This window comes from Dermochelys coriacea, chromosome 3 (assembly GCF_009764565.3).
Source record: "Dermochelys coriacea isolate rDerCor1 chromosome 3, rDerCor1.pri.v4, whole genome shotgun sequence".
In the NCBI taxonomy this organism is placed as follows: domain Eukaryota; kingdom Metazoa; phylum Chordata; order Testudines; family Dermochelyidae; genus Dermochelys; species Dermochelys coriacea.
Window position 1 is genome coordinate 137939581 of NC_050070.1, and position 27991 is coordinate 137967571.

Here is a 27991-nt window from a genome sequence, read left to right on the forward strand (position 1 = left end):
CCCTTAGGGTATATCCTGACAATGCCTACTTGGGGAGTCCTTAGACTGCAGCATGGTATACCATAATGGTTCCTTGGGTGCAGTTAGCGAATATTATGGTAATGTGAGCCTGGGGATTCTTTAATTGACTGGTCCAGGGGAGCAGTTACTTGGCATATTAAGATACAATTGTTGATTATGCCTGCGTTTTTATGCACAGTTCCAAATTCACAACGGAATTAAACCAGGGAGTTTAACCTTTCCAACTCTGATGTCCTAGCAGCACTCAGTGGAACTCAGTTGCTGGGTCACTATGCTACTTAAAGAGTGTATTTGTTCTCTGGGTTCACCTCTTTTCTTTTTCTTCCTGTCTGTCTCTTTCTCTCACTTTTTCTTCTTTTTTTCTCTTCTCTTAGGGACAGCACCAAACAAATATGTGATTTCCCCCCCCTCTCCTTTCTCTTTCCTAGCTGCTATTCCATATCCATGATCCATCTATTCCTGTGTCTTCCTTACCTTAATAGAATTTGTCAGCCCTTCCTGATCCTTGGTGTGTCTTAATACCTTCTTTCTATTATCCCTGCTAACTGCTTTTCCAAGCCCCCAGGGGATCAGATCCTTTTCTCTCCTTTCTCTCACTATTCACTGACTTCCCAATGCCTGGTGTGTTGGAGTCTTTCCCCTGCCTTTCTGGATCTCTAGAACATCTGATTATGATTAAGTCCTTCCCCTTGCAACAGATTCTCCACCCACCTTCTCTAGCTGTCCTCTTGGCCCTTAGATTTTGACAAGGTCTAATACTATTGAATGAAAAATTTCCTTTTTTCAGAAACAAACACTTTAAAAAAATGTTTGTCTAGAAAATTTCCATTCCTTCCCCCCCATGGCCCCTTTCTCTCTCCCCTTTTCCTTTTTTATAGTGAAAAAATAAAAAATGGGGAGGGGGGGAGAGGTTAAAAGGAAAAACGGAGGACCTTTTGTGAAAATGTTCAAAATCAGTTCTTTGAGAACACTTTCAATTAGAAACTTTCAAAGTTTTCACAAACATTTTTTTAAAATTTTTGACTATTGCTATTTAGTTTCTTCAGCCCTTTCCTTTGTCCCTCTAGTTTCCTGGTGCATCCATTCTCTTTCCTGCCCTGATGCCAAGTCTTACTGATCCCCCAGTATGTCATATCCCCTAAAATACCGGGAAATGTGATGGATGTTCTGGCAATTAGAGCAGATGAGTTAAAAAGAGAGTTAACACATCCCTAATCTTTCAGGAGTTCATCTACTTATATCTTCAAGCAGTACTTTTTATGACCAAGTTATACATATCCACTATAAATCTCCATTGTAAGGCATTTAGCAGCTGACAGATAACAGAAGAAGCTAATTTTCCCTTCATAGAGCTAAGGCATTGAGCCCACGTTTGTTTTCTCTCATTGTCCTGATTTTCTATTTACTAGACTTCTTCAAAAAAGAAAAGGAGTACTTGTGGCACCTTAGAGACTAACAAATTTATCTGAGCATAAGCTTTCGTGAGCTACAGCTCACTTCATCGGATACATTTGGTGGAAAATACAGTGGGGAGATTTATATACACACACACAGAACATGAAACAATGGGTTTTATCATACACACTCTAAGGAGAGTGATCACTTAAGATGAGCCATCACCAGCAGCAGGGGGGGCGGAAAGGAGGAAAACCTTTCATGGTGACAAGCAAGGTAGGCCATTTCCAGCAGTTAACAAGAACATTTGAGGAACAGTGCGGGGTGGGGTGGGGGGGAGAAATAACATGGGGAAATAGTTTTACTTTGTGTAATGACTCATCCATTCCCAGTCTCTATTCAAGCCTAAGTTAATTGTATCCAGTTTGCAAATTAATTCCAATTCAGCAGTCTCTCGTTGGAGTCTGTTTTGGAAGTTTTTTTGTTGCAGGATAGCCACTCTTAGGTCTGTAATCGAGTGACCGGAGAGATTGAAGTGTTCTCCAACTGGTTTTTGAATGTTATAATTCTTGACGTCTGATTTGTGTCCATTCATTCTTTTACGTAGAGACTGTCCAGTTTGGCCAATGTACATGGCAGAAGGGCATTGCTGGCACATAGATTCATAGATACTAAGGTCAGAAGGGACCATTCTGATCATCTAGTCTGACCTCCTGCACAGCGCAGGCCACAGAATCTCTCCCTCAAGCCTCCCTCAAGTCAACCATGCCCCATGCTACAGAGGAAGGCGAAAAACCTCCAGGGCCTCTCCAATCTGCCCTGGAGGAAAATTCCTTCCCGACCCCAAATACGGCAATCAGCTAAACCCTGAGCATATGGGCAAGATTCACCAGCCAGATATCCAGGAAAGAATTTTCTATAGTAACTCAGATCCCATCCATCTAATATCCCATCTCAGGGGATTTGGCCTATTTACCCTGAATATTTAAAGATCAATTACTTACCAAAATCCCATTATCCCATCATACCATCTCCTCCATAAACTTATCAAGTAGAATCTTAAAACCAGATAGATCTTTTGCCCCCACTGCTTCCCTTGGAAGGTTATTCCAAAACTTCACTCCTCTGATGGTTAAAAACCTTCGTCTGATTTCAAGTCTAAACTTCCTGGTGGCCAGTTTATACCCATTTGTTCTTGTATCCACATTGGTGCTGAGGTTAAATAATTCCTCTCCCTCTCCTGTATTTATCCCTCTGATATATTTATAGAGAGCAATCATATCTCCCCTCAACCTTCTTTTAGTTAGGCTAAACAAGCCAAGCTCCTTAAGTCTCCTTTCATAAGAGAAGTTTTCCATTCCTCGGATCATCCTAGTAGCCCTTCTCTGTACCTGCTCCAGTTTGAATTCATCCTTTTTAAACATGGGAGACCAGAACTGCACACAGTATTCTCGGTGAGGTCTCACCAGTGCCTTGTATAACGGTACTAAAACCTCCTTATCCCTACTGGAAATGCCTCTCCTGATGCATCCCAAAACCGCATTTTGATTTAAAGTAATCCCAGGCCTCCTCCTACCTTTAGATCCATAAGTTCTTCAGTCCAATCCACTTCCCTAACTAATTTCCTTAATTTTTGAAAGTCAGCCCTTTTGAAATCAAAAACCCTAGTTGCAGATTTATTTTTGTTAATCCTTCCATTTAGTTTTAACTGAATTAGCTCATGATCACTTGAGCCAATATTGTCCCCTACAACCATTTCTTCTATGAGGTCCTCGCTACTCACCAAAATTAAATCTAAAACGGCATCCCCTCTAGTCGGTTCAGCAACTACTTGATGAAGGAATCCATCAGCTATCGCATCTAGGAAAATCTGAGCCCTATTATTATTACTAGCACTGGTCCTCCAGTCTATATCTGGGAAGTTAAAGTCTCCCATGATCATGCAGTTTCCATTAGTATTTACTTTATTAAAGACATTAAAAAGGGCTCTATCCATATCCAACTTAGATCCCGGAGGTCTATAGCACACCCCAAGCACTATCGTAGGAGAGGCTTTACTAGTTTTCTTCCCCAGTGTAATTTTTGCCCAGACGGACTCTGTCTTATCCATTGCATCGCTTCTTATTTCTTTACATTCTACCTCATCATTGATATACAATGCTACTCCACCCCCTTTACCTTTTGTTTCTGTCTTTCCTAAAGAGCACATACCCTTGAATACCTGTAGTCCAGTCATGACTACTATTCCACCATGTTTCTGTTATCCCTATAATATCTGGTTTCACTTCCTGCACCAGTAGCTCTAGTTCCTCCATTTTGTTACCTAGACTCCTCGCATTGGTATACAAACATCTTAATTTTTGCTGTTTGGACTCGCTCACATTTTGTACCCTATTAGTCATTCTACAGCCAGTATAACCTATTAGACTAGTATCCACACCGCCCTCGTTCCTTATATACATTCTCCTACCTACGGCTGTATCCTTTCTTACTTCATCTTCTTCCCTCTCAATGCTAAAATCTGGCATGGAGATTTTCTGGACATCTCCCATCCATCTCCCCCCAATTCCTAGTTTAAAGCTCTCTTTATCAGTTGTGCCAGCCTCGATCCTAGAAGTCTATTTCCTTCCCTACTCAGATGATGGCATATATCACATTGGTAGATGTGCAGGTGAACGAGCCTCTGATAGTGTGGCTGATGTGATTAGGCCCTATGATGGTGTCCCCTGAATAGATCTGTGGACAGAGTTGGCAACAGGCTTTGTTGCAAGGATAGGTTCCTGGGTTAGTGGTTCTGTTGTATGGTGTGTGGTTGCTAGTGAGTATTTGCTTCAGGTTTCGGGGGCTGTCTGTAAACAAGGACTGGCCTGTCTCCCAAGATCTGTGAGAGTGATGGGTCGCCCTTCAGGATAGGTTGTAGATCCTTGATGATGCATTGGAGAAAAGCAGCATCACTTGCCCCATAACCTCAGCCGTGCAGAACACAGTGCCATCCACAGCCTCAGAAACAACTCTGACATCATAATCAAAAAGGCTGACAAAGGAGGTGCTGTCGTCATCATGAATAGGTCAGAATATGAACAAGAGGCTACGAGGCATACTCCAACACCACTTTCTACAAGCCATTACCCTCTGATCCCACTGAGAGTTACCAAAAGAAACTACAGCATTTGCTCAAGAAACTCCCTGAAAAAGCACAAGAACAAATCCGCACAGACACACCCTTAGAACCCTGACTTGGGGTATTCTATCTGCTACCCAAGATCCATAAATCTGGAAATCCTGGACACCCCATCATCTCAGGTATTTCCACCAAGTGCATCCGATGAAGTGAGCTGTAGCTCACGAAAGCTTATGCTCAGATAAATTTGTTAGTCTCTAAGGTGCCACAAGTAATCCTTTTCTTTTTGCAAATACAGACTAACACGGCTGCTACTCTGAAACCTGTCATTAGACTTCTTCAGACTCTCTTCTCCAGACTTTGAGTGGAGGAATAGGAAAATGACTGATCATCTATAAATACTCTGAAAAGTGAGGGGGGAAATGTGCACAAACAAACTCAGTGTCAATTCAGCAGGTGGACATCCAGTACATGGATGCGTCAGATGCCATGCTTTACCTGTTAAACCACTGCCACATATGGCTTCATGTGGCAACTACAGGAATCGGGTAGGGTGTAGTTGAAAAGCAGTGTTTTGAATTTGAGGAGGATCTGCCACTTTTGCCCTCTTATTGAGGTTTTTCAGTCCTTTCATGGCTTTATCATTTTAGCTAGCTTTACACACGCTGAGCATTTTGTGCTGTCTGTGAAACCTTTTCTAAAATCAGGTCACATTCTAACTCCAGTTTCTATAAAAGTTCATTCTCTCCTCTGGGCTGGGCTTCTTGGCTGTACTACATCTCCCGTGATGCACCATGGTCTCCTCACTGTCCAAGTTGAGGGTCAGGGGACTGGTGCATCATGGGAAATATAGTCCAGCCAAGGAGTTGCGACTGAATGGAAGAATGAAAGCAAGAAGCACCTGAACCATAACTCCCGTAAGGTACTACAGCTCCATAAGCAGATGCAGTTTAATCATGAACTGACCTGAAACAAAATATTTTGATGATATTTCTATCCAAGAGTGTTGAAATGTTTTGTTTTTATAATACTGAATGTTTTGATGTTTCTGAATAATAATTATTTGAAACTTTTTGTTCTGTGAAAATTTATATTTTGACTTTTCATAACTGTTTTGAATGAAAACAATAATTGAAATATCACAATTTCTCCTGGGATGAAAATTTTGACTTTTGCTCATCTCTAGTCAGGCTTTCTGACTCCTAGTCTGTTTTTTCTGTCCAAGAGTATATTCCCCTCTCAGAGTATATTCTCCTCACTCAGCTTCACATCAAGTCTGTGATGGATGATCTTCTGTTTGCAATCCCTCAAATCCCCAGGCTAACTGAAATTAAAGCACCTTAGGCAGCATATTTTAGCATCCATTTGCAGCCAAATATTCTATATTATAACCTTATTTTATTATTAGGTGTGTGATTCTGGCACCATATGGAAGTTTATAAAAAAATTGGGAATATATATATAAATGTAAGCACTTTGTTGTGCAACAGGAGAGACCCACAAAGCAAAGGAAACTGACTAACCACCTGTACAGGGGATAAAGCAAATCTGGTACATAGCACTATTAATTTCATAAAGTAAGCAAATGGATAAATAAAGAAAATATTTTCTTCTAATAGTAATTTAGCTGGCACTTGTAACAATACTATGTAAAAAGTCATCAGAGAGAGGTGTATTTTTTTTGAAGTTGTTTCCCTTTAATAACTAGTAACAAATTGTTACCAAGAAGCCCACTGTCAAAGGGTGAGCTGACTCTTCAAGGGGTTCAGAGTCAGCCATAGCTGTCACAGATTTTGCTTACCTCTGCAGATGGGGAGGAGGGGAAATGAGTACCAGAGTCATGTCACAGAAGGATCACGTGACAAAAACCAAGCGTACTGGGAGACATAAGCCACACACTCTTCCATTTCATCACCGAAGCACTTTTGGCTTTGTCTAGTACCTGACCGAGGTTATGGCCTTTTGAGAAATTATTATTGCAAATATCAATGAATCCAAGCTGATTGGTAGACCAAAAAGCTTAAACCAATATAGCTGTTACATTTCCCTGATACAAAGGACTTTCCTTAAAATAATCTCCATTTAAAAGAAAAAGGGGCCACATCCTCAGCTAGTGTAAAGCAATGGTATAAACTGTAGTATTTACCTCAGCTGAGACTCTGACCCAAAGCCTAAATGTACTAAAGCATAAAGAAAATATAGAGGGCATTCTTCTGTACGGCTGACCTGGTTAATCTGGTAGTAAGCTTTATGCATATCAGAAGAGGTGCACAAACACAGAGAGCTGAGAAGAATCACAACAGTCATGATGCTTAAATTAAAACCTAGTAAGAAAAGGGGCTTATTTTTTATCATGTCTAGTTTTATGTCTGAGTGTGCTAAATCTTGCTACTAGTAATATAGTGACAAAAAATTAAAGGCCGCATTCACCGGCACACTCCAGTTTCTTTTGCCACTCCAGAGACGCAAGCAACCATGAGCTTATTTAAATGCTTACACTGGGTTAATGATTGTCTTGTGGCACAAAGCAGACAGAATGCAATTGTGAATCAGGCCCTATATTTTAGTTTACAATAAATATGAATTTGCTTTTGTCCTTGAAAGCAGTTCAAGTCATTGGGGAAAAAAACAACTACTACTAAAATTTACTTAATTGGGAACCTTCTGTGTTTAATCTGTGCTATAGATCTTTTCTAGTATACTTTCTGCTCTCCAGCTCACTGTGGAGATTGACATCGATACACAGAACGCTGGGAGGGAAGTGCAGAACAAGCACTAGGGATGTGCATGAATCTGAAGGGAAACATTTAATCCACATTTTGTAATCCAGAATCAGATACTACAGTGAAGGGGTCAAATTAGCTGTTCTAACAAATGAGCAAACTCTTAATGGACCAGGTGTGTAAGGCTGGAACATGGCCAATTGATGTTTTGGGAAATAGGGTTAATCAAGGATAAGGTTTTTTTTCTCTTAAAATTCAATAAATTAATCTATAAAGATTTAAGAAGTGTGTGTGAGTGAGTGAGAGAGAGGCAGAGCACCCTCATTGGATAGGGTAGTAGGCTGGAAAATGCTGTGTGACTTCGGCAGGTCACTTCCCCTCCCACCCATTGTCTGCCATGTCTATTAAATTGTAAACTTTTCGGTGCAGGGACAATCTCTCAGTGTTTTTTTGAACAGTGCCAAGTGAAAGTGGGGTTGTGACATGGCAGGGCTTCTCCCCATGCCTAGTCTCCTTTTAACAGAGCTTATTGTCCAACTATAAGCATATAACAGACAAAATACAGTTCCTTAGCTCACCCTTTGTGAGCTCCTAGGGCTTGTCTACAATACAAAATTAAGTTGACTTAAGTTAAGTTGACATAAAGCCACCGCAGTCATGAAATCGGTGGTTCACATCCACACTTGCTCCTTCTGTCCATGGTATGCATCCTCATGAAGAGCACTTCCACTGACTGAAGTGGAGCATTGTGGGACACAAACAGCTGGAGCTGACAGCCTCAGCCCTGCCTGTGGCTCACAGCTGGCTTCCCTGATACTGACAGTCACTCCAGTGCTGACGATAGAGCTGTCTGACAGGCATGATTTCACAGCGGAGTCCCCACATCCTGCCCTGGCACTGACACCAGGTACCGGGTCAGCACCGCACCCTGCTGACAGCTTGGGCTGTCAGTGCTGGGGCGGGGGAGGAGGACTCCAGCTGTCAGCCCCATTCAGCCAACAGCTCAGGTAAATAATGCAGTGTCTACGTGGACACTGTCGCCCTAGCTACATCGACATAAGCGCTACACCTCTCATGGTGATGGAGTTATATTGGTATAGCGGGCCACTTACTTTGGCAGAAGGAGCATTGAAGTGTAGACATTGACATAATTAAGTTAACATAAGCTGCCTTACATCAACTTAACTCTGTAGTGTAGACCAAGCCCTAGAGTTTCACAGCCTCCTCTCCCAGGGATCTCTAGTAGTCCTGTTTCTTGCAGTTTCCCTTCTCAGCCAGCTTCTTTCTCATAGCTAGTTCTGCTTCCCTTCTGGAACACCAGCCCCAGAGCTACCTCCCTGAGCACATAGCCCCTTGTTCCAGGGACCTAACACCAGAATTAACTCCACTCTCCTGTGGTTCTTCTCCCCAGACACAGCCTGCCCCTGACAGGCCTGTATAACCTAAATTCAGCCACCTTCTGCATGTGCATTATGACAGTCTTGAATTACATGATCTCATGCAATTTTTTCCTTGGGACCCCTGTCTCAGTAAGTTAAAGCCTAGTTATTAAAACTAATAGAAATTTTCCATTAGAACGTTTTTCTGTTGGAAAATGCTGATTTGTTGAGATTGAAATGTTGCACAGGAGTGTGTTGAGTTTGACAAAATTACAATGGAATTCTTGACTGCTTCCCTGCTGGTTTGCCTTCCTGGCTCCTCAGCAGCCCGGACTTCCAGGCTCTTGACTCCTGACTCCCGGGCAGCTTGCCAAGCAAACTGCGTAGGAGCCAGGGCTCCTAGGAATTCCAAGGTTCATGGCTCCTCAACCTTGGTTCCCAGGTTTCACAAGCTGCCCAGCTCCCTGCCTGGTGGGCTACCAAGGCTTTGAGCAACTTGCGGAGCTTTGGAAACATTTTGAAATGGTTGAAACATAATGTTTTTTTTGACTTTTTCTAAACAAAATTTCAGAATTTTGGGTCCGTAGGAGATTGTGAAATTTCAATTTTTGTTCTGGTTTGGAATGAAAGATGTTTTTAAGGTTTCAGAATTTCCCCTGGAATGGGAATTCCAGTTTCCAGCTGTCTCTAGTGCTATTCAATATTTCTTTTTAGTCTCCTCATTCGGTGCGTGGCTCCAGCCATTATTTAACACCCTACATTGAATACAGAATTATTTATTTCCTCCTGGGCATTTCTATGGTGATCCTTACTATTGTGTCTGAGTTCTTCAGACATTAATTAATTGATCTTCACAGCAGCTCAGTGAGTTTATGTTATGCTATTTATCCCCATTTTTTGCCTGGGGAATGGAGACACAGAGAGATTAAAGCTAAAGTTGTCAGGCATCCACTAATTTTGAGTGCCCAATTTCAGACACTAGACCTAATTTTTCAGAGGGTTCTGCATTTCTATAGCATTTTATTTGTCTGAAGTACAGCTCCTGCTGACTTCAGTTGCATTTGTGAACCCTCAGCACTTCTGCAAATCTAGCCCCAGATGTCTCACGATAATCAGAAAATAAAGAATAGGCAATTAGTGGCCAACTGAACATTTTGACTTATGTGACTTGCCTGCTGTCACTCAACAGTTCTGTGGCCCAGGCAGGGATAAAATTCCAGGGTCGCATTCAACTTCCTTCACCACAAGAATATCCTTTCTCTTCCTTCAGTTCAATGATACATTTGGTGCACACTTCCCAACTCCTGGAACAAATGAGACAGGGGTCCAATAGACAGCAGTCTCTTTCACTATGCAACCTGATTCATCCCAGGGCTGGTTCATCCTGTGCACTAAATGAGGCAGGGCTCCTGTGGAAAAAATGTGTGAGCATGTAAAAAAAAAGACTGTATGCTAATGCCCAGACAGCTTTACTTCTGGCATTTCCCAGCTTTGCAACTTTAACATTCTTTTAGCATAGTTTTTGGATGTAATTTCATATTTTTTTAAAAAAAAGTAAGATGAAAAACATAAATTTTATCATGTGGAACCATATTGACAACCATCATGGGTCATCAGATGGGTTCAGAACTTTAGATCCATGGCACAGATCTCTACCATTTTAGCTAACTGAATAAGTAGTAGCAATAGTTCAGTGTTAGCCTTTATCTAGACCAGCCAGTAGAGGGGAATAAGACTCTCACTTTGTGGCTTTCATAGCTATTTGCTGACAACAGAGGGATGTTGAGACTCAGAACTCCTGAATTCAATTCCAGGTTTGGGAGTGGAGTATGCTCTTGTGGTATAGACCATTCTACCTCTGTGCCCCAATTCTAGCTCCTAACATCTTTTGTTCTTACCCCCCCCCCCATTTTCTGGCTCTACCTCCCTATTCTCCATCCCACACACATGCACATCACCCCAGTGCATATCCACTCCATTTATCACCTTTCTGTATTAAAATTAGATGCTTCCTCCTTCTCCTTGCTGCTTGGATGCCAGCCAGGGTGAGCACTGAAAGCACTCAGTATTCTCAGTTCTGGTGCCCAGAGGCAGAGTGGAGCCCTGCAGCTGGGAGGAATTATTCCATTGAAAGTCCAGCTCATTTCCTGCAGCCTTAGCATGAAGCATGTACGGATCAGTTGCTATGTATGGAGGGCAGGTGGACAGTCTGGTCTGCAGGTAGGAGGTGTGAAGGAGTGGAGCATTTTCATTGCAGACTGACGCTTGATAGAACTTGGCAGGTAAATTCTCTGAAGTCTTTACCAAGCATGTGCAAACTGAAATTGTTCAGAGACTTATAACTTTGTGAAATATGAGTGAATTTCCACAATGGCACCCCTGTGCCAAACTTCAGAACCCTGCTTCAAAGCTGGGAGGCACTGGGGTTGCTCAGTGAAATAGTTGGAAGGTTTTTAGATGAGGAGTAAACAGCATATTTTCTCTAACCTCATTCTCAGAAATGGCTGAACTATGTTAGCTGAAACTTTCCCTCCAAAATTCAGCCTTAGGCAGACTGCCCAGCATGCAAAGTTTCAGTCTGAATAGCTAAAATGTGACAAAGTTTTATAAGCACTGAAAACAGGGGCTTATAATGAAGTGTCAGGAAAGCTTAACTATAAGTAATGTTACCAGCTCTGCCTATAATAAATAAACTCTGAATCCATGATTGCAGTAAAGAAAAAACACCTGGCAAAATGGCAATGATCCTCCTAAAAACAGCTGAGTAGTTGCTAGACTTGTTCTCATGTTTAGGAGAATTTTGTATTCTGGCATCTACACAGCATCGGACAGATTATTAATTGTAATGAAACATTTATAAGTAGACTAGGCCCAAAATTTAGATGTTGGGGATTATTTGTTGCTGTGTTTCAAGCTGTATCAAATGTATTAGAAATTTTAAAAGTGATACCTTTGGTTTTTGGCTATGAGCAATCCCAGGAGTGTTTGCAACATCTCCCTACTATTGAGTACCCAGAGGCAAAATAGACTACAAAGGGATTGTAGAAAAACCTCCTGCACTAGTTTGGTTTAATTGTTCTAGTGGCGTGAAATGTAAATAGCAAACAAACAGAATAAACTGTGAAAAGTAAACCATTTAAAAATTTCCTGCTGATTGATAAGCCAAGGTGCTATTGGTAACAGGTAAAAAAATACCAGTTTTTTCTTTATCAATGTATGGGTCAAGTTTTTCAGCTCCTCTGAAGTCCCCTTTTTACTTCAGGGGATTTAAAGCTGCCTTAAATCAACAGTTGAAGATTTCTTCTAGCATAGCAGAAACTTCAGATAGCTGACAAGCCCTCCCAGATGCCTCCGATGTATCAGGGCTGTGAGGAGGTGGGGTCAGGTTGAGATGCATTCTGGTGATCTGGGCCAGCGGAGTGGTTCCTTGGGAGCCTTTTTCAGGGACCCAAGAGACCTCAGCCTAAAGTTCTACTACCATAGCATGTGTCAAGAGCTGCTCTGGTGCACTTGGTCATCTAGCCTACGATTATTAACCAAACAATTAAACCACCAAACAATTAAACCACATTCAGCTCTTGTACTGATGTAATTGTGGCGTGACCCTCATTGAATACATTCGGAGGCAGATTCACCAGTATACTCTAGCTACTGTGCACCACTCTTATGAACAGAGAAGCTGTAAACCCATCTCATCTAGCCAGTTAAATTGCATTTATTTATTGATTGTATATTATTGTAGCACTTAGAGGACCCATTCCAAGATCCTAGCTCTACTGTGCTAGCAGCTATACAAACACACTTTGTGTCACTGGGACAACACAGAACAGACACAAATAGCCAGAGATTGATACATGGTCAATGGAATCACTTTAAATTTTTACCTGTGTGAGATCAGAATTTGGACCAGGAACATATTTAATCAAGTTTGAGCAAGTGGAAATATAGTATTTTTGTTACAAACTGTGACCAAATCCTACTTGAATAAAGATTCATATGGGCTATAGTTCCAAGGGCAAGGGGAAGGCAGCACAAGGACTATCCATCACATCAGAGCAACTTAGGATCTTAGAGTAGGACATTAGTTTATAGACCTCATGCTGACGCTTTGCACAAGTGTGAATTTAACCCAGAGGTGACTTTACCCATGAATAATCTCACAGAAGTCATAGGGACATTGGACTGGGGCATCAAGTCCAGTCCCCTGTGATTGTAGGCAAACCTATCATACAACCCTCTGTTCATTGTGTGATGTGAATAAGATAAGCAGGATTTGGTTATATTTACTCTTGTTGAAAGCTAAAGAAACAGAATGAAATTAATGTAGATACTGTTAATGATAGCCACACACTGTAGGATTATTTATTTTTCAACTTTTAAAGCAATTAGCCTGATAAGTATGCCAAAGGCTGCTGATATGCCTAGTAGCGTAGATGTTTCTCCTTTGTCCATGACTCAAGAACCTTCAGTAGAGCAACCTCTTGGACTCTGCCCCATTTAAATGTGAAGCCTTGCTTGGGTGGGCCAGCACAATTGCCAAGATCAGGAACTGCTAGATTTTATTCACCATTACTTTCTATATGACATCCTAAGAAGGTGAGATTAGAGAAGGGTCAGGAAATAACAACGGTTAATTATGTGTTTTTTGAGAAACAGTCTGACTATTGCATGCTGTGGGGTCACTAGGAGAGTCCCTTTGAGGGAGGTATTTATACTCCCAGGTTGCATTGAGGTTCTTCACTCGATTTTACCAGCCATTCAGGGTAAAGATCTAGCTTGAATCGGATAAGTGATATCCCCAATTACGGCTTGTGTCTGGGCCAAGTTTTGATTAATTATAATTATTTTTCAGAGGTCATCATGTAATTGGGGACACAGAACAGGATGAACCAGGACTGGTGAAGTCATTGGGGGGAGGGATAGCTTAGTGGTTTGAGTATTGGCCTGCTAAACTCAGGGTTGTGAGTTCAATCCTTGAGGGGGCCGTTTAGGGATCTGGGGCAAAAATTGGGGATTGGTCCTGCTTTGAGCAGGGGGTTGGACTAGATGATCTCCTGAGGTCCCTTCCAACCCTGATATTCTATGATTCTATGATTTCAGATGTTGTTAATTTTTCCAGTAGTAAAGTACAACGACAGCTCTTCACAGCAGGATGCATTTGGATCTGAGGTGGGTTGAAGGCAAACTGGGCGGACTGCAAATATTTGGAATAGCTCAGCCGATAATGATTGTGTGGCTCTTACTGAGGAAGAGAGGAAGGAATATTTGGAGATTGTTCTTTTTCTTTTGCTACTTTCAATCCTTTGCATAGGATTTTCTGTAAAATTTGAGGCCCCAATCTATTCTGTTAATGAAACTGTAGGACTCAGTAAGATTGGGGAAACCCACAACATGTGAATGAGGCTTTTTTCACCTAGATCTGTAAAAGTAAATTTGATACTGCATTCATAATTAGATATGACACAGGGACTCCATTTCCAAAGGCTAAAGTACCAAGTCTCAGGACATAAGGTGACTGAAAAGGTAGAGTGTGTGGCTTGTAGAAAGGGCAAGACAGATGAGCTGTTTCTGATTCGGTCACATGACAGCCCACAGGGAGGGAATCTCTTAGCTCTCAACACAAAAGCTTGTGGAATCTGCCAAGAAATTAAATGCTGCTACAGAAAGAATATATCTTTCTTTCACAAGTTGAAATCCAAGTTCTTTGATAACCAGCTGCACCCTCTGTGTGGCTTGGGAATTTGACCCAGCTGTATAGACATATTTAGGGCCAAATTCTGAGTTCAGCTGGAGATGTTCTATTGGCGTTATTCCCATTTACATTGTCATAACTGAGAGCAGAATTTTGCCCTCCAGAATTTGTAATCTCCTTTCTGGAGATTGGACAGAGATTGGACAGAGTGTCAATATCTTTTGCAGTCTCCAAATAACCAAACAAAAACTTTATAAATAATAATAGTATGACAAAAATGAAGCCAGTGCATGGTGATCGCACAGCTTGAAGTTATCTGATTTTAAACCTGCTGGGCTATATTCTGCTTTTAGTTGTACTGGTGTAAACTGGGAATTACTCCTGATTTATTCCAATGTAAATGAGAGCAGAATCTGGCCCACTAGAATCCTGGCATTTGATTTGCCATTGCCCTGCACCTTGTGTAGTCATTTATACATGTGCAAAGTGGTATAAAGGTCTACTCAATCAGCATGAAAGCATTTAACACCTTTTCACTTTTGCTCTGGTGTAGACGCCTACTCAAGTTGCAATGCAATGGAGTATCAGGGCTGATTTCAGCTCTCCTCTTTCATGCTGTGTAGTATGTCATTCCACATACGGGGCCATTGAAATCATTGAGACTGCTTGAAGTTTTAAGTACTACTCAATGTAAGGGTGATAGAATCATTCCCTAAAGCATCATCTCCAAATTCTTCACACAGAATAGACAGGAAGGAAGTAACTGCTTGTCTACCCCACACAGAAAGTTAAAGCTTGGAAAAGTAAAATCTTCTGTATTGTGTCTTAAAGTACTGGATAAATGGGCAGCACTTAACAAATAATGATGTGTGTCCATTTTAATAGGCTGCAAGTGTTGGGACCCAGAACTGAATGGTACTGACACTATTATGAGTTCAAAAAAGGAAGGCAGGATAGCAAAGAAGCAAAAAACAACATGAAGGCAAAGGTGCGGGGGAGGAAGAGAGCAAAAACGGATCAGGTGAGTAGGAATGGAGGGCAAGAGACAATAGTTCATGGGTAATAGTGCAAATTAGGGTAACAGTGCACAGACTACAATAGAATGCAACTGATCTTGGTTGAATAACAGATTCACATAAAAAAACCCCATCAGGGATACAGATTACCCTCCAGAGACCTCGTTAGGACTTTGACTCTATCATCTATCTAATCAAGAAAAGTATAGGTTTCAGAGTAGCAGCCGTGTTAGTCTGTATTCGCAAAAAGAAAAGGAGTACTTGTGGCACCTTAGAGACTAACAAATTTATTAGAGCATAAGCTTTCGTGAGCTACAGCTCACTTCATCGGATGCATTTGGTGGAAAAAACAGAGGAGAGATTTATATACACACACACAGAGAAGATGAAACAATGGGTTTATCATACACACTGTAAGGAGAGTGATCACTTAAGATAAGCCATCACCAACAGCAGGGGGGGGAAGGAGGAAAACCTTTCATGGTGACAAGCAGGTAGGCTAATTCCAGCAGTTAACAAGAATATCAGAGGAACAGTGGGGGGTGGGGTGGGGGGGAGAAATACCATGGGGAAATAGTTTTACTTTGTGTAATGACTCATCCATTCCCAGTCTCTATTCAAGCCTAAGTTAATTGTATCCAGTTTGCAAATTAATTCCAATTCAGCAATCTCTCGTTGGAGTCTGTTTTTGAAGCTTTTTTGTTGAAGTATAGCCACTCTTAGGTCTGTGATCGAGTGACCAGAGAGATTGAAGTGTTCTCCAACTGGTTTTTGAATGTTATAATTCTTGACGTCTGATTTGTGTCCATTCATTCTTTTACGTAGAGACTGTCCAGTTTGGCCAATGTACATGGCAGAGGGGCATTGCTGGCACATGATGGCATATATCACATTGGTAGATGCGCAGGTGAACGAGCCTCTGATAGTGTGGCTGATGTGATTAGGTCCTATGATGGTGTCCCCTGAATAGATATGTGGACAGAGTTGGCAATGGGCTTTGTTGCAAGGATAGGTTCCTGGGTTAGTGGTTCTGTTGTGTGGTGTGTGGTTGCTGGTGAGTATTTGCTTCAGCAGACTCCAACGAGAGACTGCTGAATTGGAATTAATTTGCAAACTGGATACAATTAACTTAGGCTTGAATAGAGACTGGGAATGGATGAGTCATTACACAAAGTAAAACTATTTCCCCATGGTATTTCTCCCCCCCACCCCACCCCCCACTGTTCCTCTGATATTCTTGTTAACTGCTGGAATTAGCCTACCTGCTTGTCACCATGAAAGGTTTTCCTCCTTCCCCCCCCTGCTGTTGGTGATGGCTTATCTTAAGTGATCACTCTCCTTACAGTGTGTATGATAAACCCATTGTTTCATGTTCTCTGTGTGTGTGTATATAAATCTCTCCTCTTTTTTCCACCAAATGCATCCGATGAAGTGAGCTGTAGCTCACGAAAGCTTATGCTCTAATAAATTTGTTAGTCTCTAAGGTGCCACAAGTACTCCTTTTCTTTTCAAGAAAAGTATGCATCCCTGCCTTCTTTCTCAAGTCCGACAAGAATAACCTGCTACACTTGAAAAATCCAGGGGCCTCAATGCTCAAAAGTGGAAATGAATCTTCAGAAATCCATGAGCTAAATTCAACTCTGATGTAAATCCACTGAAGTCAATACTGTTACACCAGGGAAGAATGTAGCCTCGGAGAGATTTCTATTAGTTTCTATTAGTAACTGCAGAATCCTACCATAATATTTAAATGATAACAATAAAAAAATTAATACTACAATGTTCACTATGAACTGCTTAGGGCACTGTCTAAGGTTTAGTTTAAATCTAAAGAATTTTGAGAAAATCCACAAAGGCATGCAGTACAGATTTGAGAAACCTTTAATAAATAGATGTACTATACTATGGTTGCCTTCTCTTGGGGCCAGGTCCTGATCTCAGTTACACCAGTGTAGCTTCTGCAATTGACTTAAATGGAATTACTTTGGAAGTACCCAGGTGTAGTTGAGATTGAAACATGGCATTTAATGACAGTATTGTAATCTCCATGGGGCTTCATGAGAAGCTCAAGCTTGCTTGACACTTGCTTGACAGAGGCTTGAGAAGAAGGTGTCATTAAATTTTTTGACACAAAATAAAACTAGTCACCTCTGACTTTGTTTGGGCCGTTTGTGAAAGGAAGGAAAATAATCCCTTTTAGTAGTTTGGGTTTATTCACCTGCTTTAATCCTAGCTAGCTTTTTGATAGGGATATTAAAAGAGGCTTTGCTTGCAAAAACTTAATCAGTCTGCAGGTTTGTGGTTTGTAAAACTTAAGACCGATCACTGAACTATTAACATCTTTTTATCCAAACTTCCAACACTTGAGGTCAGCAGGAGGTGGAGTGATAAAAGATAGAAAAGGGCCTGGTTTTGTGCTATGTCTAGTTTCTGCTAACCAAACTCAAATCTGTATACTAGAGCTGGTTGAGAACCAGAATTTCTGTTCCGTGGGATATTCTGACATTTTAAAAAGTCATTCTGAATTGGAATAAAAAGTCAAAATGTTCTGCAAAATGAAAATTCAAAAACATGTCCATTGGGAGCCATCAACTTGGCTTGCTTATATACTGTCAAAAATGTTTCATTTTGATAGTGTTGAAAATGTTTCATTTTGACTCTTTAGATTCACTTTTTCAGTGTTTACATTGTGTTAAAATAATATAGTCTCTACAGTATTAATTATAATAATCAAAGTTAAAAAAATGAAACAAACTTTTTCCTGTTGAAATTTTGTTTGAATCAACACATTTCTATAAAACATTTTGATTTTGACCAAACTGCATTTTTTATGGAACCTATTCTGTCAATTTTTGTTCAATTGGCGCTACTGTATACATCATAGCTGAAATGGGAGTGTATGAATAATCATTTTAAATAGGGGGAATTTCTTCCAGTTTCTAGTTGATGTAACAATAATGCTTTCCTTCTCTCTTCCTGCTTTCAGGCTGGTTTGGAGGAGATGCGGTGCGGGAGGAGGATGGGAGTCAGAGAAGAAAAATAAGCTTCAGAGCCAGAAGTGGAGGTTGTAATAACACTGAGTGCTACCTCCTCCCAATGCTGAGGGTAAGTCTACATTGCAGTTCCAGTTGACTGGCTTGTGGGGCTTGGGCTGCAGGACTGTTTAATTACGGTGTAGACTTCTGGGCTCAGGCTGGAGTCTGGGCTGTAGGACTCTGTTAGGTGGGACAGTCTGAGTTCGGAAATCTACACTGCGATTAAAGAGTCCTGTAGTCCAAGCCCTGCGAGTCCAAGTCAGCTGGCATGGGCCAGCCGAGTTCACGGATGTCAAATTGCTTAGCCAATGGGGGTTCTGGTTGGCAATGAGCAGTCATGCAATGATCTACTACCTACAATACTTAGTCCTCGCTATTTGTGACCCAGATTAATGCTGCTCTCCATAACACTAGATTTCCAAAAACTTCTTTAGTCTTTCAGATTTTTCAAGTCCTTTTTTGCTGGAAGCCTGTCCAATGGATTCTGCATCCTGGATTCTCTTGTCTAAGGCTTAGTAGTGTAGAAAAATCAGAAGTAGAATGTAGCAGCTCCTACTGAAGAGGGAATGCTTGTGAAAGTAATATTATGGAGACATAAATCCATGGGGAGAGCATAGCAAGAAGTTAGATGACAGCAAGTTCTAAGAGGAGAAGTTAAATTAAAGGAAAAAACCTACTCTTTATATCAAAAAATAATGAAAGAAATGATTTGAGGAAAATATGGTATACTAAACTATTTGCAGATCTTGTGGGCAAGTTAATTACGTTTGATTAATTGTAAAGCTGTACCCCAATGTTTCATTTAGATATAAGGCATCATTATATCTTAATTACTTGTTCAGTGAATGAAAGAAAACTCACTGAATTTTAATTACATGCAAGAAATCCATTTGCCAGTTGTTAACTTAAAGTTCCAGAAATGCTAAACATAACAAATACACACTTCATTCTATACTACACACTTCATATGGGGTAGAGAGAGTTCCAGTCATCTAAGATCACTAGTAGTAAATTGGATGGCAACTTCTCAAACTCCTAATTAACAATCAAAATCTATGATAATATCTTCTTGTGACAGGTTTCAGAGTAGCAGCCGTGTTAGTCTGTATTCACAAAAAGAAAAGGAGGACTTGGGGCACCTTAGAGACTAACAAATTTATTAGAGCATAAGCTTTCGTGAGCTACAGCTCACTTCATCGGATGCATTTGGTGGAAAAATCAGAGGAGAGATTTATATACACACACACACACACACACACACACAGAACATGAAACAATGGGTTTATCATACACACTGTAAGGAGAGTGATCACTTAATATAAGCCATCACCAGCAGCAGGGGGGGGGGAAAGGAGGAAAACCTTTCATGGTGACAAGCAAGGTAGGCTAATTCCAGCAGTTAACAAGAATATCAGAGGAACAGTGGGGGATGGGGTGGGGGGGGGAGAAATACCCTGGGGAAATAGTTTTACTTTGTGTAATGACTCATCCATTCCCAGTCTCTATTCAAGCCTATGTTAATTGTATCCAGTTTGCAAATTAATTCCAATTCAGCAGTCTCTCGTTGGAGTCTGTTTTTGAAGCTTTTTTGTTGAAGGATAGCCACTCTTAGGTCTGTGATCGAGTGACCAGAGAGATTGAAGTGTTCTCCGACTGGTTTTTGAATGTTATAATTCTTGACGTCTGATTTGTGTCCATTCATTCTTTTACGTAGAGACTGTCCAGTTTGGCCAATGTACATGGCAGAGGGGCATTGCTGGCACATGATGGCATATATCACATTGGTAGATGCGCAGGTGAACGAGCCTCTGATAGTGTGGCTGATTAGGCGCTATGATGGTATCCCCTGAATAGATATGTGGACAGAGTTGGCAACGGGCTTTGTTGCAAGGATAGGTTCCTGGGTTAGTGGTTCTGTTGTGTGGTGTGTGGTTGCTGGAGAGTATTTGCTTCAGATTGGGGGGCTGTCTGTAAGCAAGGACTGGCCTGTCTCCCAAGATCTGTGAGAGTGATGGGTCGTCCTTCAGGATAGGTTGTAAATCCTTGATGATGCGTTGTAGAGGTTTTAGTTGGGGGCTGAAGGTGATGGCTAGTGCCGTTCTGTTCTTTTCTTTGTTGGGCCTGTCCTGTAGTAGGTGACTTCTGGGTACTCTTCTGGCTCTGTCAATCTGTTTCTTCACTTCAGCAGGTGGGTATTGTAGTTGTAGGAATGCATGATAGAGATCTTGTAGGTGTTTGTCTCTGTCTGAGGGGTTGGAGCAAATGCGGTTATGTCGTAGCGCTTGGCTGTAGACAATGGATCGAGTGGTATGATCTGGATGAAAGCTAGAGGTATGTAGGTAGGAATAGCGGTCAGTAGGTTTCCGATATAGGCTGGTGTTTATGTGACCATCGCTTATTAGCACTGTAGTGTCCAATAAGTGGATCTCTTGTGTGGATTGGTCCAGGCTGAGGTTGATGGTGGGATGGAAATTGTTGAAATCATGGTGGAATTCCTCAAGGGCTTCTTTTCCATGGGTCCAGATGATGAAGATGTCATCAATGTAGCGCAAGTAGAGTAGGGGCATTAGGGGACAAGAGCTGAGGAAGCGTTGTTCTAAGTCAGCCATAAAAATGTTGGCATACTGTGGGGCCATGTGGGTACCCATCGCAGTGCCGCTGATTTGAAGGTATACATTGTCACCAAATGTGAAATAGTTATTGGTGAGGACAAAGTCACAAAGTTCAGCCACCAGGTTAGCCGTGACAGTATCGGGGATACTGTTCCTGACGGCTTGTAGTCCATCTTTGTGTGGAATGTTGGTGTAGAGGGCTTCTACATCCATAGTGGCTAGGATGGTGTTTTTAGGAAGATCACCAATGGACTGTAGTTTCCTCAGGAAGTCAGTGGTGTCTCGAAGATAGCTGGGAGTGCTGGTAATGAAGGGCCTGAGGAGGGAGTCTACATAACCAGACAATCCTGCTGTCAGGGTGCCAATGCCTGAGATGATGGGGTGTCCAGGATTTCCTGGTTTATGGATCTTGGGTAACAGATAGAATACCCCAGGTCAGGGTTCTAGGGGTGTGTCTGTGCGGATTTGTTCTTGTGCTTTTTCAGGGAGTTTCTTGAGCAAATGCTGTAGTTTCTTTGGGTAACTCTCAGTGGGATCAGAGGGTAATGGCTTGTAGAAAGTGGTGTTGGAGAGCTTCCTAGTAGCCTCTTGTTCATACTCTGACCTATTCATGATGACGACAGCACCTCCTTTGTCAGCCTTTTTGATTATGATGTCAGAGTTGTTTCTGTGGCTGTGGATGGCACTGTGTTCTGCATGGCTGAGGTTATGGGGCAAGTGATGCTGCTTTTCCACAATTTCAGCTCGTGCACGTCGGCGGAAGCACTCTATGTAGAAATCCAGGCTTCAGTTTTGACCTTCAGGAGGAGTCCACCCAGAATCCTTCTTTTTGTAGTGTTGGCAGGAAGGTCTCTGTGGGTTAATATGTTGGTCAGAGGTGTGTTGGAAATATTCCTTGAGTCTGAGACGTCGAAAATAGGATTCTAGGTCACCACAGAACTGTATCATGTTCGTGGGGGTGGAGGGGCAAAAGGAGAGGCCCCGAGATAGGACAGATTCTTCTGCTGGGCTAAGAGTATAGTTGGATAGATTAACAATATTGCTGGGTGGGTTACGGGAACCATTGTTGTGGCCCCTTGTGGCATATAGTAGTTTAGATAGCTTAGTGTCCTTTTTCTTTTCCAGAAGAGTACCCAGAAGTCACCTACTACAGGACAGACCCAACAAAGAAAAGAACAGAACGCCACTAGCCATCACCTTCAGCCCCCAACTAAAACCTCTCCAACGCATCATCAAGGATCTACAACCTATTCTGAAGGACGACCCATCACTCTCACAGATCTTGGGAGACAGGCCAGTCCTTGCTTACAGACAGCCCCCCAATCTGAAGCAAATACTCTCCAGCAACCACACACCACACAACAGAACCACTAACCCAGGAACCTATCCTTGCAACAAAGCCCGTTGCCAACTCTGTCCACATATCTATTCAGGGGATACCATCATAGCGCCTAATCAGCCACACTATCAGAGGCTCGTTCACCTGCGCATCTACCAATGTGATATATGCCATCATGTGCCAGCAATGCCCCTCTGCCATGTACATTGGCCAAACTGGACAGTCTCTACGTAAAAGAATGAATGGACACAAATCAGACGTCAAGAATTATAACATTCAAAAACCAGTTGGAGAACACTTCAATCTCTCTGGTCACTCGATCACAGGCCTAAGAGTGGCTATCCTTCAACAAAAAAGCTTCAAAAACAGACTCCAACGAGAGACTGCTGAATTGGAATTAATTTGCAAACTGGATACAATTAACATAGGCTTGAATAGAGACTGGGAATGGATGAGTCATTACACAAAGTAAAACTATTTCCCCATAGTATTTCTCCCCCCCCACCCCATCCCCCACTGTTCCTCTGATATTCTTGTTAACTGCTGGAATTAGCCTACCTTGCTTGTCACCATGAAAGGTTTTCCTCCTTTCCCCCCCCGCTGCTGGTGATGGCTTATATTAAGTGATCACTCTCCTTACAGTGTGTATGATAAACCCATTGTTTCATGTTCTCTGTGTGTGTGTATATAAATCTTTCCTCTGATTTTTCCACCAAATGCATCCGATGAAGTGAGCTGTAGCTCACGAAAGCTTATGCTCTAATAAATTTGTTAGTCTCTAAGGTGCCACAAGTACTGTAAGGAGAGTGATAACTTAAGATAAGCCATCACCAGCAGCAGGGGGGGGGAAAGGAGGAAACCCTTTCATGGTGACAAGCAAGGTAGGCCATTTCCAGGAGTTAACAAGAACATCTGAGGAACAGTGTGGGGTGAGGTCGGGGGGGGGGAGATATAGTTTTACTTTGTGTAATGACTCATCCATTCCCAGTCTCTATTCAAGCCTAAGTTAATTGTATCCAGTTTGCAAATTAATTCCAATTCAGCAGTCTCTCGTTGGAGTCTGTTTTTGAAGTTTTTTTGTTGAAGGATAGCCACCCTCAGGTCTGTAATCGAGTGACCAGAGAGATTGAAGTGTTCTCCAACTGGTTTTTGAATTTTATAATTCTTGACGTCTGATTTGTGTCCATTTATTCTTTTATGTAGAGACTGTCCAGTTTGACCAATGTACATGGCAGAGGGGCATTGCTTGCACATGATGGCATGTATCACATTGTTAGATGCGCAGGTGAACAAGTCTCTGATAATGTGGCTGATGTGATTAGGCCCTATGATGGTGTCCCCTGAATAGATATGTGGACAGAGTTGGCAACAGGCTTTGTTGCAAGGATAGGTTCCTGGGTTTGTGGTTCTGTTGTGTGGTTGTTGGTGAGTATTTGCTTCAGGTTGCGGGGCTGTCTGTAAGCAAGGACTGGCCTGTCTCCCAAGATCTGAGAGAGTGATAGGTCGTCCTTCAAGATAGGTTGTAGATCCTTGGTGATGCGTTGGAGAGGTTTTAGTTGGGGGCTGAAGGTGATGGCTAGTGGCGTTATGTTATTTTCTTTGTTGGGCCTGTCCAGTAGTAGGTGACTTCTGGGTACTCTTCTGGCTCTGTCAATCTGTTTCTTCACTTCAGCAGGTGGGTATTATAGTTCTAAGAATGCATGATAGAGATCTTGTAGGTGTTTGTCTCTGTCTGAGGGGTTGGAGCAAATGCGGTTATATCATAGAGCTTGGCTGTAGACAATGGATCGTGTGGTATGATCTGGATGAAAGCTTAGAGACATGTAGGTAGGAATAGCGGTCAGTAGGTTTCCGATATAGGGTGGTGTTTATGTGACCATCGCGTATTAGCACTGTAGTGTCCAGGAAATGGATCTCTTGTGTGGACTGGTCCAGGCTGAGGTTGATGGTGGGATGGAAATTGTTGAAATCCTGGTGGAATTCCTCAAGGGCTTCTTTTTCATGGGTCCAGATGATGGAGAGCTGAGGAAGCGTTGTTCTAAGTCAGCCATAAAAATGTTGGCATACTGTGGGGCCATGCGGGTACCCATCACAGTGCCGCTGATTTGAAGGTGTACATTGTCCCCAAATGTGAAATAGTTATGGGTGGGGACAATGTTACAAAGTTCAGCCACCAGGTTAGCCGTTACATTATTGCGGATACTGTTCCTGACGGCTTGTAGTCCATCTTTGTGTGGAATGTTGGCGTAGAGGGCTTCTACATCCATAGTGGCTAGGATGGTGTTTGTAGGAAGATCACCAATGGATTATAGTTTCCTCAGGAAGTCAGTGGTGTCTCGAAGATAGCTGGGAGTGCTGTTAACGTAGGACCTGAGGAGGGAGTCTACATAGCCAGACAATCCTGCTGTCAGGGTGCCAATGCCTGAGATGATGGGGCGTCCAGGATTTCCAGTTTTATGGATCTTGGGTAGCAGATAGAATACCCCAAGTCAGGGTTCTAAGGGTGTGTCTGTGCGGATTTGTTCTTGTGCTTTTTCAGGGAGTTTCTTGAGCAAATGCTGTAGTTTCTTTTGGTAACTCTCAGTGGGATCAGAGGGTTATGGCTTGTAGAAAGCGGTGTTGGAGAGCTTCCTAGTAGCCTCTTGTTCATATTCCGACCTATTCATGATGACGACAGCACCTCCTTTGTCAGCCTTTTTAATTATGATGTCAGAGTTGTTTCTGAGGCTGTGGATGGCATTGTGTTCTGCACGGCTGAGGTTATGGGGCTAGCGATGCTGCTTTTCCACAATTTCAGCTCGTGCACGTCGGCGGAAGTACTCTATGTAGAAGTCCAGTCTGTTGTTTCGACCTTCAGGAGGAGTCCACCCAGAATCCTTCTTTTTGTAGTGTTGGTAGGAAGGTCTCTGTGGGTTAATATGTTGGTCAGAGGTGTGTTGGAAATATTCCTTGAGTCGGAGACATCGAAAATAGGATTCTAGGTCACCACAGAACTGTATCATGTTCGTGGGGGTGGAGGGGCAAAAGGAGAGGCCCCGAGATAGGACAGATTCTTCTGCTGGGCTAAGAGTATAGTTGGATAGATTAGCAATATTGCTGGGTGGGTTATGGGAACCACTGTTGTGGCCCCTTGTGGCATGTAGTAGTTTAGATAGCTTAGTGTCCTTTTTCTTTTGTAGAGAAGCAAAGTGTGTGTTGTAAATGGCTTGTCTAGTTTTTGTAAAGTCCATCCATGAGGAAGTTTGTGTGGAAGGTTGGTTCTTTATGAGAGTATCCAGTTTTGAGAGCTCATTCTTAATCTTTCCCTGTTTGCTGTAGAGGATGTTGATCAGGTGGTTCCGCAGTTTCTTTGAGAGTGTGTGGCACAAGCTGTCAGCATAGTCTGTGTGGCATGTAGATTGTAATGGATTTTTTACCTTCAGACACAAATCAGACATCAAGAATTATTACATTCAAAAACCAGTCGGAGAACACTTCAATCTCTCCGGTCACTCGATTACAGACCTGAGGGTGGCTATTCTTCAATAAAAACAACTTCAAAAACAGACTCCAACGAGAGACTGCTGAATTAGAATTAATTTGCAAACTGGATACAATTAATTTAGGCTTGAATAGAGACTGGGAATGGATGAGTCATTACACAAAGTAAAACTATTTCCCCATGTTATTTCTCCCCCCACCGCACCCCCCACTGTTCCTCAGATGTTCTTGTTAACTGCTGGAAATAGCCCACCTTGCTTGTCACCATGAAAGATTTTCCTCCTTTCCCCCCCCCGCTGCTGGTGATGGCTCATCTTAAGTGATCACTCTCCTTACAGTGTGTATGATAAAACCCCTTGTTTCATGTTCTCTGTATGTGTATATAAATCTCCCCACTGTATTTTCCACGAAATGCATCCGATGAAGTGAGCTGTAGCTCACGAAAGCTTATGCTCAAATAAATTTGTTAGTCTCTAAGGTGCCACAAATACGCCTTTTCTATCTTCTTATGATAGCTGTCTTTTTATGTAGCAATTAATGGTATTAAAAAGCTTGGTTTTTGGTAGATCAAGAATGAATATAAATACAAGAAACTATGAAAACTTGTACCAGGTTTTTAATTTTTTTTTTCATAGGATTGGACGTACCACCTAAGAACACTAGTCTTTGGATTTTCTATTGTGCCTGTAGCAGTGGGCTAAACCTAATGGTTCGGAGGAAGGTGAAATCTTTCCCATAGTGCATGAAATGTGGCTGTATTGGGATTTTGGTTTGTCGGTAAAGTGATCCTTTTTTATTTATGAAGGCCTGGGGAAGCATCAGATGAATTTTGGTCTTTTCTTATTTGCCTGACTTCAGGCAAATAACTCCATCTTCTGTTGATGATCTAGGATGAGCAAGGACACCACACAGAAATGGGAATTCTGATTCATTTTGCATAACAAAAGGAAGTTGTGTTTGGAAGCTGGGTCTGTCATCAATCTTCTCCAGAGATCTGCACCCTCCCCCCAGTGCAAGAGTGGTAGGCTGGGTTCCTCATCCATCCTTGGCCCTTGAATCTGCAGCTGAAATCCAACTGTTCGTCTTTAACCCCAAATACTGGAATACTTCTAAACTCCTGTGCATCATCAAATTCACTGAGAGGACACTACCATCTATGTGTTATATAAAGAAGTCACCAGGGTGAAAAAAATCCAGTTATTTTTATCATCTTCCAAATATATCTGCAGCAGTACAGTTAGCCCCTATTTCTTATTTCTATACTCTACATAACCTGTGATGATTGGAATTCATTAGTCCTACTAATAGGAGCACCTTCCCCATGGTTAGCACATTTCCAAACCTATCAGGTCCAAATGCAAATGCAAATGGAACAAACCATTTAAAGTGCTTAGAAAACCCTTAGTACTCCAAATGTGTATTTGTGATGTTGTCATACATGGTTACCATTCCCATGAAGCTATGAAGTCGTATCTGTCAACCTAATTGAGCTCTATTGGAAATAGCTCATCTCTAGGGCATCGTGATGTAAAATACTTGATGCAAAAGGAACAGCTCTATTAAAATGGTGCCCTCTGTATGATGTTGATTTTTGTAGATGAAGTCTCTGGGGGTGCTGGAAGCTTAAACAGAAGAATAAGCTCTTCATACAGGTGTCATAACACTGTAGTGAAGGCATGCTGCACATTCAGATCTGGCTATGGGAGGTTAGGTAAGAAGACTCAGGAAGTGGAGGAAGGTTGATCCAGGGGTTTGGGTCTTTACCTGCAACTCTGGAGATCTAATTTCAATTATCAAGTGCCACAGACTTCCTATGTGACCTTTCAGAGTAGAAGCTGTGTTAGTCTGTATTCGCAAAAAGAAAAAGGAGTACTTGTGGCACCTTAGAGACTAACAAATTTATTTGAGCATAAAGCTTTAAAGTACCACAAATAGTACTTGTGCCACAAGTACTCCTTTTCTTTATGTGACCTTTATAAGTCATAATGAGCTACATTTTAAAAGGTATTTAGGTACCTAAAGATGTAGATAGGCACCTGGTGGGATTTTCAGAAGCACCTAGGAGCCTAACTCCCTTGGGAAGTACTAGATTCTCCATCTCTTGATGTCATTGGGTAAACAATGGATGCGCCTCTCACAGTTTGTATGGCAACTTCCAACTTATCTGTATGTGTGTGA

At 41.9% G+C, this 27991-nt stretch overlaps 1 long non-coding RNA gene across 1 annotated transcript; it reads left to right on the plus strand.

Moving 5' to 3' along the window:
* Window positions 1-15233: 15233 nt before the first annotated feature.
* LOC119853812 lies at window positions 15234-27333 on the plus strand. The gene is made up of 3 exons (XR_005292225.2): window positions 15234-15352; window positions 18334-18452; window positions 26449-27333. It is a non-coding gene; the product is annotated as an uncharacterized LOC119853812 (long non-coding RNA).
* Window positions 27334-27991: the final 658 nt, after the last annotated feature.